We start from the raw sequence: 17557 nt of genomic DNA, 5'->3' as shown, positions 1-17557 counted from the left end.
ACACCCTCAACAAAAAATTCAACACTCAATTGGTACATATCATTGATTAATGAAAGAAAAACAAAAGAGCTGATCATGGGTGAGCGTACATAGAATTGGTGTCACACAGAAATTGAAGCCCTCAATTTGTTAGAATTGGTGTCATACGGAAATTGAAGCCCTCAATTTGATTTATCATGAAAATGGATATTTGACCTGAGGGTCCGAATATGCTAGCTAGCAGCTGAAACGTGACAATGGATATGTTAATTTGCACCGACGGTCCAAAAATAAACATATTATAATGTTATTTTGTGCGTGTGTGGGTGGGTGGTGCATGCATGAGGACAGGCGCAGGTGGTAGGTGAAGTAGCGAAGGCTGCACACTTTTCATGAGTGGGCAGGGCAGACAATGACAATGAGGAGGGTGAGGCATATGCCATAGCTGTCCAATCCTCCATTGCTACTGCAATCTGGCTATCTCCTGTCTTCTTCTTCCTTGCTAGCTAGCTTCCCATTAAAGTCGTTTTCATTTCAGTTCTGAAGATGCTAGCCACTAGCTAGCTCCATCATCATAGAAATATCTTGCGCTGCTTATATATATATATATATACATATACAAGATCTACCCTTTCTAAATCTTGATAAAAAGATGTCTTTTCTTCAAGTTTTAAAAATTTTAGAAAATTTCTTTTAAGATTTTAAGAATTTTTGAGACTTTAAGTTTACTAAAAAGATGCAATAATTTATTTTATTTTATTTTTAAGATTTTAATAATATTAAGAAATTTTCTTAAAATTTTATGAATTTTAGGAACATTTCTAAAAGTTTATCAAAAAGACATAAATCTATCTTTTTATTTTGTAAAAATATAAATTCTTTAAATGAACGTTAGTATCTTTTTGTCAAATCTCAAGAAGACTTATGACATTTTTAAAATTTCAAAAAAGATTCCCGAAAATTTTGAATTTTAGAAAAAAAATTTATATACTTGTCAAATTTTAGAAAAGTTTTATATATTTTACCAATAAGCATCTATATAGAGCTCCCATGAGCATGGCGTAGTGGAAAGCAACTGGGCAACTTAGTGGGAGTATCGGAGGTTCAAATCTTGGTTGATGCACTCAATGAGCCTGCAGTTGATACGGAGGGTCTATCGTGTCCTAATGTTTGGTGTCCTGAAATGTATACTGAGAGGCAAGTTGGCTGAATGTTTAACGTAACTGTGAATAGACTGTAATTACATCTGGATTTATAGGGCGTGATTCAGGGGGTTGTTGCCCTAGAATTTGGTGTCATACATGGAGTTCAAAGGGCTTGTCGGTGGTTAGAGTTTTTTTAGTCATAAAATAAAAAAGTATATATATGTAGAGGGTGTGTATGTATGTATGTATGGATATGTATGGGAGCTAGCCTTGAAATCATTCAATATTGATTCACCTAAAATGGATCCACTATTAACCTTTAAGCGTTTCTTTAAAAAAAAAATTCTTCATACTTGTTATTCACCTGCACTTTTCAGCTGTGAGTGAATAAAAAAAGATTAGTGTTGACCTTATATAGTTCAATATATATATATTTTTTTTGACAATGACTTTTGAGGGGATTGATTATTTTATAAAAGCTGATGATAAGATCATTTGAGGATAGATAATTTTTTGATATTCTTTTAAGTGGATTTTATTCATAACATACAAGCTCATATTGAAAAGAATTTTGAGCCTTTTAATTTATATTTTTACTTCTTAACTAAATAGAAGGCTAAGGATTTGGGTTTCAAAACATGTGGTGAGGGATTTTCAGGGTATCTTAAGATAGCCTTCTGAGGAGTCCATGGGTGGACTCATCATCTACTCAATTTTTTCAATATTAGACAAATTCATAAGTGAAATTCTTAATAATCAATTGCTCAAGTGGGCCTTATATCTCAGATTACATTCCACGTGCTTCCAAATGGAGAAGTGTTGGATTCTATGGAGGTTGTTCAGGAGGGTGTCGTAAGGTACCTTCGAACTTTCTTAATAGGGTGGCTGATTGTTTCCTAGAATTATTTGGGAGTGGGTGCATTAATTGGCAGTGCCCGACAATCTCTCGCAATGTGGTCGAGCCGACCGCACCAAAAGCAGATAATTACTCTAATTCAGCATTCCCCTGTATGTCTCCTGTTACACCTAGGACAAGGAGGGCATATAGGATTACCCTGCTCAATTCGGTTTCCCATTCCCTGTTGCTGGCCCATATTGTTTCTCCTCCATTGACCCTAACTAGTACTTGCCTGAAAATTAGGAGGGGTGAGCCTTTTTCTTTGACTTTGCAGCCCTGTGCTTCTCTGCCGACTCGTCTCTGCCACGATGGCTTTATCCACCAAATATGAGAAATATCGCACCTGCAAGACCTCCACCAGCTCATATATCTCTTGTCTCAAGCCCCTCTCAAATCACTGCACCCTTTTGGACTCATCTAGGATCATATATGGGGCGAAACGAGATAGCTCCACAAACTTGGCTACATACTGCTGCATAGTCAAGTGCCCTTGAGTTAAATGCAGAAATTCAACTACTTTAGCATCCCTAGTGGAGGCGGGGAAGTACCGATCATAGAAGATCTCCTTAAAGTGGTTCTAGGTCAATGTTGTGGGTACTAGCCTCTGCACCTCCACTAACTTCACTGCTAACCACCATCGCTCGGCCTCGTTCGTCAACTTGAATGTGGCATAGAGAACTTTCTACTCATCAGTGCAGCGCAATACTGCTAGAATCTTCTCAATCTCCTCTTCCCAATTCTCTGCAACAATTGGATGGACACTTCTTGGAAAAGCTGGGGGATTCATCCGAGTGAACTGCTCTATGGTGCAACCCTGGTCAATTGGTGGGCAACCTTGTTCCCTAGAATTCTGTACTATTTCTGCCATAACCTGCTAGGCAACGCTACTTAGTACTTGATCTGAATTGCTATCACCCATGCTGGAAGCCCCCACATGGCTACTACCTCTAGCATTCGCATTGTTATTCCCAAGATCCATCCTGAAAATAGGACAGAAAGGAATCTAAGAATTCCAATATCTTAATGTGACTAATACGATTATCTAACTAAGAAAACAGGTTAACATTTACATTCTCAATATAAAATGTAACACACAACTCAGACACAAAACCGTCGACGGTTATTTTGAGACCTCTGAAACCGTCGGCAGAAAACCTGAATTCCCGAGAGGTTGTTTTGGGAAACCGTTGACAGTTTGTACCTGCCACATAGAACCATCAACGGTTTGGCCCAAAACCCTTCACTAATCCTTTTTCTTATATACACTTAGCCATTTCAAGGATTAAGTGTAAGAACCCGAATTTATATTGTACAGGTTAAGTATGTAAAAGAGGGGTAAAATGGGAATTCTGCAAACTTCGTCGATGAGGCCATAATTCGTCGACAAAGGTAGTGTATTTCTTGTCGACGAAATTCAGAGCCTCATCGACGAGAAAAAGCCGAGAGGCGGTAAAAATTGGAAATATCAGGGTTCATCGACGAGGCCACCGGTTCGTCGACAAATTTTGTGAAGACTTCGTTGACGAGAAGACCAATTCGTCAACGAAATCCCTCGGGTCAAAGGTCTATAAAAGAGATAGTTGAGTTTCTTCTTGGCTAAGCTATGAATATTCTCTCTCTCTAGATTTCGAAGCTCTCTTTCTCTCTCTTCGATTCCTTCATCGTTTGTCACCGGATTTACAAATCCAAAGTGATAGCGAGGATCAGCAAAGGATTCTCTACGTTTCTACTGGATTGGTATCTCGATTCGAGCGTTTTCAAGTTTCGGACCAAAATCAAGGTAAGACTCGATTTTCATTTCTGATTTGGTATATGTATAGTAGTACAAATTGTAAGTATGTTTAGTATTGTGGTTTGTAGATTTCGGAGTCTTGGTTCGTAGTTTTGAGGACCGTAGAGTTCGTAGTGGATTTCAGGTTAAGGTAAGGGGATTCTGTTTATATCAATCCATTTTTTAAATCAGGATCAGTAAGCTTATAGGCTACGATCGTATGTATGTTTTGACTACTTATTTGGGGAAATCTATCGGGTAAAAATGCGGAATTTTTGGGTTATAGTTTTTTAGAAAAATTGAGGATTTCGGGTATCATCTCTACTTTGTTTGGAAAATTGTTTATTTGCTTTAAACTGTGTTATTGAGATGACCGTAATCTATATTTGCATAAACTGTATACTTGAAATTGTAAACGATATGATTTGCCGTAAACCAAATAAGTGCGGTACGTATGAATGTATGTATGTTGTTTAAGATATTTGTGAAACAGTTATGTGGCGGTTTATTACTGTACGCTGAAATGTATAAGGACGTGAGTTCCCAAAATGATTCTAGGTTTTGTGAAATTGGCTAGTGGCGGCTAATTACCATACGCCGAGAGTGGCTGGCTCTATATCCAGGGTGTGAAATATCACCAGTATGGTTCGGCTGGTCACCAAAGGTGTGATCTACACCGTATGTTGCAATGGATTCACAGTGGGCCTAGGTCGTCACAGCGTAGTTGTCACGTGGCAATGTAATCGGGGTGAGGTTAGGTGACCTTGTGTAGTTGCATACGTAGCAATGGATTCACTATTGGGCCTGAGCCGTAGATTTTCGTAGTTGCATGTGTAGAAACGTAACCGCTGTGAGACTAGGTGACCTTGTGTAGTTGCGTATGATGCAATGGATTCACCGTTGGGCCTTGTTCGTTGTAGCGTAGTTGCGTGTGTAGCAATGTAATCCCTGTGAGACGAGGAGACCTGGTGTAGTTGCGAACTAGTGTGACGACACTGACCGTATGTATGTATGTATGTATGTATGTTGGGTATTGTATGAACTGGAATGATTTTTGTGAAAATACTGGAACTGTATGGAAATGTACGAAACTGTACAAATTGTTTCAATTGTATCGTATGGATAGTGTTATGACGTATGTAAAATAACACTGGTATGCCACACACTGATATAAACTGTTTTCTTCCTTACTGAGAGGTGTCTCACCCCGAACGTACCTACAATATTTTCAGGGCCTTCAAGTAGCGGTAAGTGGCATCCTAGCATGTGGAAGCAAAGGTGTTGTAGCTACTACTAGTACCTTCTAGGTACGAGTTTTGGTATCCAGGTTGTCAGGATGGTTTTTGTAGACACCTGGGGTATGTGTTGTAATTATGGGGATATATGTCCTGGTTTGTATAGACTCTGGTATGAACTTATTTATTGTATGAAAGACCGTATTCCTCTACGTATGTTGATGAGTATGGATGATTGTATGTATATATACAGGGCAACCGTGTACCCCACGGGGTCGGACCCTCATTGTATGTTGTATCATGTATGTTTTTAATTGATACAGAGACAGGTTAGGTTACTTAAATTCACCTTCGGGTCCCATTTCCAGGTTCGGGGCGTGACATCAAGTCTCAAATCACCACAAAAATTACGACTTATCCAACCAACTAACATCTCAAGTTCCAGTCTCTCCACACAAAAGCAAAAACCATCAATTGTTTGCCATAATTTTCCTGAAACCATCGTCTCAGGAAAACCACAGTTGACCGTCAATAGAATCCCGCCTTCAAGTTGCGAAACCAAAACCCAGGATTCCACCTGGACTCCCAACAATGACTTGCTAGATTCCTAATCTACCCATTTCCCACTCTCATCAAGATCCATTCTTATACTCTGGTATTATTATTCGCTAAAGTCTACATAACCTAGTAACTTAGGCTCTGATACCAAACTATCACACCCTATGAAATTCTACCATAAGTATGCTCTGATACCACAATATAACAACCTGATACCCAAAGTGGGCACCAGGTACACATGTCCATAACTCTTCCCACACAACACAACGGAACATAAATGTACAAACTCCAAACACAATACCAGAGTTCTACTGTCACCCGAAATACATACATATTGTAACGTTCCGAACCCTTAAACCTGAGGTTTGGTGCGTTATACCTGATAAAATTTCTAATAATCCATACTTCATATCATATGCAGCGAAAAACATAAACATATCTCCATAAACATTATACGATAATACCTTAATTCTGTAATATACCAGAGTTTACTAATTCTAGTTAGAATCCATAATATTCATCAATCACCTGCATTTCCATATATACATATCCCCTAACATTCCAGTATGTTCACAACATTCTTTTCTCCACAACTTAAAACATAAAGACATAAAACATAAACATTTCCATTCCCAAAATATTATAAACATATACCCTATTTCTATAGTCCTTAAAAACGCTAAATACCCTTGAGTTCCCTAAATCCGATGTCGAGGATGTCCTGAAAAAAGAAACATTCATATTCGGGTGAGACACATCTCAGTAAGGGAAGAAACATACATATTAAAACAGCTTATGGCCAACATGAGGTATATAGATATTATTTTAATACATTAGAAAATCATTACATAACATTGAAATTTTTTTTTTAACCTAAACAATCACATGCAAAGTTTTACCCACGAGATTACTCAAGAATAGGGGTGATTACGCGTCCATATAAGTAGCACCCCTCTGCTCTGCTATTTAGGTAACCCTAAGGTCACAACTAAAGCATACTAAGGCACTTACCTTACTCAATAAGCCCTCAAGTGTTATATTAATCTCGTACTTATGCATTCAACAATAGTTTACCAGTAAATGCCCTAAGGGTAAGGAAATCTACCCTAGTACGTTATGCAGCTACTGCCACATCTGAAGCTACTAGTGCACTCGCCTTTTTCAGCAAGCCCTCAGGCGAAGAGTTCATCTTGCCTAATCATAACATGCTCTACATACATACATACTTCTAATATAATAATACATCATTGTTTTCTATCACTATACATTCATACACATTCATTCATGTTCATAACTTAACTTTGCATTTCGTTTCACTTTAAGTGACTTTTTCCCATTTGTATCGTTCACATTTCACATTTCATTTCATTGCATTGTCATTTCATTACATAACATTTCATTTCATTACTTCATACTACATCTGGTCTTTAGCCATCATTTGTTAGTTTCCACATAGAAATGCATTAGAATCTACTACAGTTAGTTTCCACATAGAAATGCATTAGAATCTGCTAACATGGCTATCTTTCAGCTGTCTTGCATTTACATGGTTGCATTTAACATACACAAGCAACATTGTCCATATTATATTTTATTCATAAGCTTTACTTACTTAACCTGCATCTCATATATCTAATATATATTTGCACAGAATCTCATGCCACATAGTTTTAGCAGTAAAATTCATATACATTTCTTACAAAATAAGTTAACCCATAGTTAACATTGATATATTGAAAATACATTTCCTTTCTTACTTAATTTCTTAGAAAAATTCCTTTCCACTTCCATTCGTTTACTTTCACATATACATAAATATATAAACATTCCTAGGCTCAGAAAACATAATTCATGGCTGGCATTTTAAACCCACATATAAACATATATACATAAATAATGTTAGGAATATACGAACAAATTCCCGAAACCTTTGAGAAACAAATAGAGAAAGAATAACGCCAAAAAAAAATTCAATCACACGCACAAGACAATATTTACGTGGTTCGGCAATTTTGCCTACGTCCACGGAGTTGCAGGGATTTCAATATTATCAGGAAGAAAGCACAGAGAGTGTGGCGATACAATTCTCTCGCTCTCACTCTCTCTCGCGGATACAACCACTCAAACCCTAATCACCCGAAAGCACTCTTTTTATATGTTGCGCCTAGGGTTCCGTTCCGAATGGGCTCCAAAAATTTTCCGGCCCAAGCCTTCGCTCCATGGACTAAGCCTTAGGATAGAAATCTCTAACTAAAAAGAGGTCAGGTCGTCATCCAAATTAAGACACAACTAGGCTCCACAAAAGCCCAACAAATAACACGTAATCTATTTTTAATTCATGAAAAAACTGAGTTAATATATAAATTTCCCTCTTACCTGACTTTCAAACTACGTTTGTAGGATCCCCAAACTAATACCCACAATGTTCACCTGGACCCTGAATCCAAAAATCCTAACTTAATTAAAATAAATTCGAATTAACTTAAATCTTAAAGAAAATACTTATTTACTATTTCCTAGGCTCCAAATAACAACATTCCTTAAGAAAATCCCAAAATAAATCACTTACCTTGATTTTGGGATGTTTCCCAAACCTCACAACCCATCCCACGAATCTCGTGGCGGTTCCGGATCATCAAACCGGGTCAAATCCGATCCGAAATTGAAGAGAGAAGGCTGGGAGGTCATTTTCTAGAGAGAGAATGAGAATTTGCCGGGTTTTCACGCTGAAAAATGAAAGAATTTCAATTTATAGGCAGGGCTTCGTCGACGAGACACGTGGGTTCGTCGACAAGGCACTGTAGAGTCTTCGTCGACAAGAAGATACCTTCGTCGACGAAATTCCGAGTTTCCAAAATTCTCCCTTGGGATTTCTTCGTCGACAAGAAGCAAACTTCGTCGACGAGCTTAGAAGGACACTCATCAACGAATACAAGACATTTGCCGATGAGGCCTGCTTTTCCTTCTAATTTCTTTCATTTTTCCTTCATTATCCATTAATCCATTTCATTTATCATATTTTCTAATTATTTAAATTCTCGGGTCATTACACATATTTCCCGACAAATCCATAAATACATCCCTCGAAACACTAAGTATACCCATTTACATAACTGTGTCTCACAAAAACTTACCCAAAACAAACTCTAATCAGCCCTACCCTGGAGCACTTTAGGCTTAATTTATGGGATTTCCTAAAATGTTAGAAACTATAAGAGTGAGACACATCTCAATAAGACAGAATAAATAATTATCAGTGTGTGACAACATGAGTTTTAATATTCCAAAAACACATTCATTAAATAATTAACTTTCAACTGATAAAACATGTAAATTTGTACTCACACTTATGTATATATTTGAAAAAACATATTTCCTTTTCAAAACATACTGTATCATATACATAATTCTCTGCAATAAATGAAACATCATATACATATATACATAAGGAACTTTCCCTTAATGAACGATTATACATCATCATGTAATATCCTCACATGATTGGGTTGTGCGGTCTGAAGGCGGGACTTAACCATGGTTGGCCTACCATCAGGTTAAGTCAAATTTAACACGTCTGTAGTACGATATGCCTATCGTAGCCTAGTTCGGACCCAAGCACGATCAACGTCTCTTTGCAGGCCAAATCAACTTCCGTTACCAACACTTTTTCTAAATAGTGTGGTTGCACTGACTATCATAATAGCTACACTACCATGCTTTCAATCTGAACCAATCCATCAGGGTTCTATTACCATATGATCCATTTCATATAGTCAAATGGTAACATTATTACATTTTCATAAATTTGTATAAAATCTCATATAATTACAATTCTGTATAAAATCTTTCATTTCATAACTCTTTATAAAACCATTATTTCATAACTCAGCACACAGCCATCTATAATCGACACAAAACTGTCTATAATCGATACACAACCATCTGTAATTGGCACACAACCATCTGTACTCGGCACACAACCATCTATACTCATATCATAATTCCATTATTTTTACAACATTTTCTAAAATCGGTATATACTCATGCCACACAATTTGGTTGATAATTCTTAATTTAACAACTGCCTGGAAAATATGTATATTTTGATGAAAATTAAAAGTATCATCACCTTCTAGGATTTAATCAACTCAATACACCCATTTTCCCAAAAATATATACCTATAATAATCATAATTCAAAATCCCCATTTCCATATACCAGAATATCCAGAAAAAACATATATATATACCCTGTAATCTCATATTACAATTTAATCGGTTAAATGTTTTAAAAATACCTGACATAATCTATTTCCCTTACCTTATTCCTGAAGTGATGCCTAGTATACTCAAACCACGAATCCACTCCAGTTAATCTGCTAAAAATTGAAGCCGGGATCCTAAAATGACGTTTGATCGTCAATTTAGCTGAGTTCTTGGGGAGAAATTGAAGAGAGAGAGAGAGAGAGAGAGAGAGAGGTCGCAGCTAAGAGAGAGAAAAATAAATTTCTAAAATAAATGAACCTTAATCCTATTTATAGGCTACTGGCTCAAAGGAAACCGTCGACGGTTTGGTTTTTAACCAACCTGTTTTTACCTTTATTGGCTTTCGATAACTCAAAACTGTTGACGGCTTTCTCTAAGTTCTCCAAACCATCGACGGTTTGGCATTGCACCAAACCAATTTTCCTTTTTCTTTATTATTTTTATTACTTCTATTTTCCGAATCTCCACATTGGGAAAATGATTCATCAGCCTAGAATCCCTCAACCAATCTATCCAACCGAAGATAGGTCTTATGCCCATTTCTTATGGTGATAGAAGCAGGGTCCCAAAAATGTCACTACTGTTTATAATGCCTTTCCATGTACTCCAACCTTGAGTGCAGATGTTATTTTTGTGTTTTGAGGATTCCATATCGTACCTGTAATTAATGCAGATCAAGCATCTCCAAATACTACCGGTTTCTTTACAAAATCTCCAATTCCATTTGGTGGGCAACGCCCAATTCATTATTCTCAAATTTCTGATGCCAAGATCGCCATTTGAAATTACAGGAGAAAGGTTACTCCATTTAATGAGAGGGAATTTGAAAAAATCAGAGTTGCTTCTCCAGATGAAGTTTCTTTGAAGTTTTTAAATTCCATTAGCCATAGAAGCCGAAATAATGAGGAGAGCATAGCAAGTGGGTGAATTGGCTAGAGCAAACAAATTTAATTAGAATCAACCTGCCACCCAATGATAAATAATTTGCTTTCCATTTAGCAAGCTTTGTCTCCACTCTTATAATAACCAAGTCCTGCATCTTGGTTGAATTTGCTTTGACTTCCAAGAGGAGTTCCAAATAGGTAGATGGAAGAGCACCCACTTTGCATTTAAGGATGTTGGTGAAAGAGTTCAAGTTGGCCACAACTACAGAAAGAAATAGATTATTTTTGGTCAAATTGATCAAGCCTAACATAGCCTCAAAACAAAGAAAAATCGCTATAAGTCATATAAATTCAGGCTTATTACTCCTACAAAGAAAGAGAGTGTCATCAGCAAAGAATAAGTGGAAAATGATGATATCTTCATTATTCCGAGCCAAGTGAACACCGTTTAGCAATTTGAAAGCATTTATTAAGCATTAAATCAAAAGCCTCCATCACAATAATAAATAAATGGCGACAATTTGCACAGAAATCTGTCCTACTTCACCTTATTTCACACAATTTACATTACATAGAGAGGATATGTAGGATCTTCTAGTTCCTCGCTTTCTCCAACTTTCTTCTTCTCTGTGACAAAACGTCGAACAACATTATGGCGTCCTCGCTTCCCCTAAAACCCTTTCTTACTGCTCCCACACCCAATGGAACTTCCGCCTTTCGGTTGGGTTTGCCGCCTTCCGACATCACATTCCTGTCTCCTCCGGCCCTCCAGCTCACCATCGACCGCCGTCCACCCACCGCGAAGTTCCGTTAGTCTTTCGTCTTTGGAGTGTTTTACGGAAATATTAAGAAAAACAAAAAACACAAATATGCAGAAAATGGATTCGCCTACCCGCGATCAAATCCCACTTGAAAGTTTTTTTAAAATTTAAATAATAATAAAATATATATTATTTTTCAAATTTTAAGATTTATAAAAAAATTTGTAAATAAAAAATATAATTTTAAGTGTCATTTAATACTAAAAATATTTTTTACATTTTATTTATTTTTAAATGAATTAAAAAAAAGTAAGTTAATTTTTTAATTTCAAAATATTGTATAAAAATGAATACAATAATAAAAAAATTTGAAATAATTTACTTTTAGTAATATTAAGGCAAAAAATGATGTCTTACTTAAATAAAACTAAATTGGTCTATGTAATTTTATATATATATATATATATATATATATATATTTGTTATAATTTTTTTTTATTTCATTATACTTTTCTTCCATTTCATTATTTCATTCTACTTCTATTATTTTTTATTTTAATATACCAAACATGAGTAAATTTATATAGGAAAGTTTTAAAATTTAATATTTATTGCTTAAATTTGAGAACATAAAATATGAATTTTAAATTTATATTTTTGCAAGTTTGTACAAATATATAATATAAAATCATATTAATTCTTTTAAATTGACACAAATGCAGATTCAAATCAAGAAAATATATATTATCAAAGACTATTTTATATAATTTTAAAATAAAAAAAATCATATATAAAATAGTTTTTTTACAATGTCTTTTACACATATGGGACTCAAGTTTTTTTTTTTTAAATAATTAATATAATTTTATATTATATTTTTTTAAGAAATGTGGAGTTTGAAAGATAATGAAAATTGTAAATGTTTTTTAAAATCTTAAAAACTAATTTATTTTATTAAATTACTTTACGTAGAGGGTATTGTACTCTTCCTATTAAAATAGAACCATAAAAATTTATGTGAAATTATATTTTTTTTTTTAAATAAAAATTAATTTACTTTTTACATAGAGAGGTTTTCTAAAAAAATTCTTTAAAAAAAAGAGTTAATATGATTTTATATTATATTTTTTTACAAAGCTGCAAATATACAAATTTAAAATTCATATTTTATACTCTTAAATGTAGGCAAGAAAGCTTTTTGTGTGTGTCTCTCGAGAACCGACTCTTCTCAGTTTTTTATTTTTATTTTTTTCGTGCTCAGATTTCTGTGCAAGCTTTTTATTTTATTTTTAAAGCCCCAAAAAATCGGTTGAGTATATTTCCATATTTTTTTCCCATTTTCTTTATATTTGTGTTTTTTGTTTTTTTTTCCTTAATATTTTTGTAAAAAAACTCCAAATGAGGATGGGGAAATGGAGAATGCAATAGGGGTTAGAGCTTATATAGCCTTGATTTTTATTATTATTATTATTATTTTACTGCAGAGAGTAAATATATAAATGGCTACGGAAACTAAATGGTAAAATTTTTTTAAAAAAAAAAGTAAATGTGAATAAAATCGAACTGGCTTAGGTCATCCAAGCTTGCGGGTGAATTCAAGTCTTACTAAATTTGACTAATTTTATAATTTTTTAGGTTAAGCATAAAACTTAATCCGACAATGAGTTTAGATTGTCATGCTTCTAGTTGCAAAACTCTAATAAAGGGATGATTAACTTTATTAGAGGTTAGAGTTTTCTTCTCCTCTTTTATACAAAATATATAAAGAAACATTATTATGTTGGAACTTAAAGACACTTGTTGATTTTGGTGTATTCTCAAGAAGGGAATGAATTGGGTATTTAAAAAATTCTTCCTAAATTCAACTAATCTGACAGCAGTAATACTCAACTTAGAGTCTGTCTATATACACATAAACTCAAATGAGCAGATAAAAGTAAGATACAGAAATTAAATCATACGCAACATTCACACTATAACATACACGTGTAAGAATATAAATTGCAGAAATATAAACAGTGCACACACGATATGTTATTGGGGTTCGACCAATACTGCCTATGTTTCCGCCTCAGTTCGCAAATATGAGGATTACCACTATATCTCACTTAACGAGTGGAGTGGCACCGGTTACAACACCTTACCAGGATGGTGCACCTACCTTTTCTAACGGGGTCAAAACCAATCTGAGACTTTTACTAGAGTAAGTCTCCCTCTTCAGGCCCACGCCTGGAATTTAAAAGATATAACAAATTTACGTACAAACAAATGTTTCTTACACAAGCATATATGTACTATTATGCACAAGGACTAATCAATGCACCTCAAACATATAGGAACTATAAGTTCAGTGCAAATATGTGTGCAATAACACTCAAGTTAATGTCACTAAGCAATCAAGTGCAAAAGTGTATTATCAATCGATCTTTGAAATAATATATATAAATATATCTCAATCACAAATAGGGTTTCAAAGATTTTCAATAGAATGATCAAATATCTCAAAAATGATTTTCGAAAATATTAAGCATAAGAGATATTTGTAAAACAAGCTTGTCAAAAATATTTGCTTCACAACATAAGATAAACTTAAGAGTCTTACAGTCAAAATGTAAAGACTCACAAGTTAGTAAGATTTTCCCACCCAATAAATTTATGAACTAAATCTATAAGGAAAATTTTTGGCTTAATTTTTTTCTAAAAAATCAACAATCAACACAACATAGAGAGTTTAAGCAGTGTAGGATCTCTCAAGATACTCTCACTCAAAAAGATTTCTCAATAGAATGATCAATGGAGGAGTATTTGGCTTAGTATGGGAAAATAGAGCTCTCAAAATTTTAGAGGAAATTTTAGCTATTTAAATCTCTAATCACCCAATAATTTTTGCAAATGAAGGTATATATATATATCCTTCAACAAAAACATAACTGTTATGATACAAAGGGTATTATTAAATTTGTTTAATCAATTTTAAAACCAATTTACCCTTAATTAACCCAAGTTACCACGGTTAAAAATTAATCAACCCAAGAGTTTCGGTTGCCCGGACTCTAGGTTCGGTGTCCCAAACACTCACAATAGGAAAAGATAATTTTAAAGTTCGGGTGCCCGGTGAAAACTTCGAGTGGCTGAACCAATGCGATTTCCAAACTGTTCGAGGTTCGGTCGCCTAGTCTTAAGTTCGGTTAGCCGAACTTGCATGTTCGGTCACCCGAGGGTATTTTGAATGTAGAGTTCAGGAGCCCGAGTTGTTGGAAAGGTCAAGGTAATATATTCGGTCGATCAAGGATGGTGAAGTCCTTTAGGATTCGGTCGCCCAAAGTCAGGTCAATGCGCTGACCAGTCAACGGTTTGGTCGACCGAGGTGTTTTGAACACCAAGGTTTGGTCACCCGAAACCTTACTAATTTAGCCCTTTAAGTTTTGATTCAATTTAGTTGATTCCCCAGATAGTATATGTGAAGGGTGATCCCTAAGGTGCATCTATGATCTTGAGCTTATAGTCCCTACCATACAAGAAATGCATTAATTATCACAGACCGATAGATAATTAATGTTACAGACCCAAATAAATGAAATATAAGTTACAACAAATAAATATGTCGAGTCTTCATTTTCTTCAAGGTTGTGTGCAGTATATGATACTGCCAATTGATCTTGTACACAAACTTGACAAACATTAAATATCAAAGTATTTGTCATGATCAAAATAAGATATGATTTATAAGGTCAACGCTTGTGGTACAAAGAGAGAGCCGTAGAAGTCCTAATTATTATTATTTTCTTTTAAAATAAGTTTACAGTCAAAAGTCTTACCTGATGCTTGATGTTTGATTTTAGTGACTTTATCAAGTCTAAAATTTTAATTTAGTATGCAAGAATATGAGAGGGATAATGTATTATTTCTCGTTGTATAGTCCAAATATAATGTAAATATTTTATTAACAAAAAAACTTGATAATTATCATTCTATTACAAGCTAATTTTGAATTCATCTAATTGTATATGTGATTTTTTTGATTTATTGGAAGTTTATACTAGCTAGGTTTGTGCTACATAGCAGGAGGTAACCCATCTCCCATTCCATTTTCATTCCGACCCCTTTTAAAATTTGAACTCAAGACTTCCAACAAAGATGTCTTAAGTTTTGAACACCAAAATGTTTGAAAATACACAGTCTTTCATAATTAGCCTTTTTTTGGGGGGTAAAATTCTTAAGTATTAGTTATTGACTGTGGTAGGTGTCACAAGGTTTAAGTTTACAACACATTAACATGGCATCACGGTCTGACTATTTTCACACCGTTGTGAAAAGGGTCGTGCGGCGCTAGCTAAAGCACTCTTGTTTAACTAGCCAATCTATCGTTTACCAACATTCATCCACGAAACACTTTCATTAGCATTCAATCAAATGGCAGCGGAAATAGTAAGCAATCATGAAGGCAATGGCAGGCAAGCAGTAAACATTAAATCTATACAATTCATTAACAACACCTCTGTTGACATTGTGTGTTTAGCGAGGCAAACAAGTAGGCTAAACACGTTGACAATAACTAGTGGAAGTGTTTCGTGGATGAATGTTGGTAAACGATAGGCTGGCTAATTAAGTAAGAGTGCTTTAGCTAGCTCTGCACAACCCTTTTCACAACGGTGTGAAAATAGTCGGACCGTGACACTTGGTCTCAGAGCCAAGGTTGAGTTGCTACGTGAATGCGATTGCCTTCGTTGTGGGATTTGGATAACTTTGGTAAGTGACCATGGCACCAAAAAATGCTGAGAGGATCAGCGTGTTGGAAGCATAGGTTGAGGCAACAACCAACACTGTGGTCGTGGAGGTGGCCCAGATGAGGAAACTTGTTGATGAAGTGATGGGATCACAAAAGCATCAAACAAGTTTTCTAGGTGAGATGTTAGAGGAATTTTGCCATACAGTGGAAACTTTGTAGTCTCGGATGGTTGATATAGATGCAAAGATAAATTTAATGGTTCTTGCTATGGCGAACTCCAACACTTCAAGAGTTAGCAAGACCAAGGTTCTCTAACCCATGACGTATAGGGGTGCCCGTGATGCCAAGGACTTAGAGAACTTCTTGTTTGATGTGGAGCAGTATTTTCGCGCTGTGATGATGGCCTCAGAACAAGTGAAAGTTGATACTGCGACCATGTACTTGGTTGGTGATGTCAAACTGTGGTGGCATACGAAGTACAATGAAATTGAAACTGGATTATGTGTAGTGTATAGTTAGGCAGACTTGAAGAGAGAGCACAAGGCTCAATTCTTTCGTGAGAATGTTGAGTATAATGCTAGGAGAAAGCTGAGAGACCTTAAGCATACTGGGTCAATTAGGGATGTTGACCTCACAAGGCTTAGAATCTTATTTTGATGATAACAAACTAAAAGAACTTAACATGTTTTGCTAAGATACATTTCAAGGCTCAAAAGCTTTCATAAAGAGATCAAGCTCAAAAGCTCTAATAAAAGATCAAGTTCTTAAAAGTTGAAGTTCAAGTGTTTAAAGAAGATTAAATATGCTTAGAGACATGACTCGTGATAAAGCAAAAATAAATTGAAGGAAGAAAGCTCAAGATGGACATAAAGGATCGAAGCAAATACATGAAGACTTCAAGTTTATAAAGTTTTAAAGTCTTAAGGAAGTCTTATATAAGTACTTCATTTAAATGTCAAAATGAATACTTTGAAGCTCATTACGGTTAATTATGAACTTAGAGACCTTATTTTGAAAACCCTTGAAAATATCTTTCAAAAGTATCAAAACAAGTTGGCAAGAGTTTTTGGAAACAAGGTTTAAAATTAGTGTTTTAATTGTTTAGGTGACTAATGTAAGAACTCGACTCGTGAGATATGGAATAAATAAATAAGAAAAGGGTGAAACAGTAAATTGAGCAGCTTCATCGACGAAGCCAGAGTTTCTTCGACGAAGGCCCTTCTATTGTTCGGCGACGAAATGCAGAGGTTCGTCGACGAGAAGCCAAGAGATTTTTGGAAATCTGAAAATATCAGGCTCATCGACGAGGCAACCGCTACATTGACAAAGATG

At 35.2% G+C, this 17557-nt stretch overlaps 1 long non-coding RNA gene across 1 annotated transcript; it reads right to left on the bottom strand.

Annotated features, from left to right (window-relative positions):
* Positions 1–10549: 10549 nt before the first annotated feature.
* Positions 10550–11643, bottom strand: LOC131164795 (uncharacterized). Its single transcript, XR_009139350.1, has 2 exons — positions 11283–11643; positions 10550–10997 (listed from the first exon to the last, which is right to left on the bottom strand). It is a non-coding gene; the product is annotated as an uncharacterized LOC131164795 (long non-coding RNA).
* Positions 11644–17557: the final 5914 nt, after the last annotated feature.

Source organism: Malania oleifera, chromosome 9 (genome assembly GCF_029873635.1).
Source record: "Malania oleifera isolate guangnan ecotype guangnan chromosome 9, ASM2987363v1, whole genome shotgun sequence".
Lineage (NCBI taxonomy): Eukaryota > Viridiplantae > Streptophyta > Magnoliopsida > Santalales > Ximeniaceae > Malania > Malania oleifera.
The sequence above is the reverse complement of the archived record's forward strand: the minus strand, read 5'-3'. Positions and strand labels throughout refer to the sequence as shown.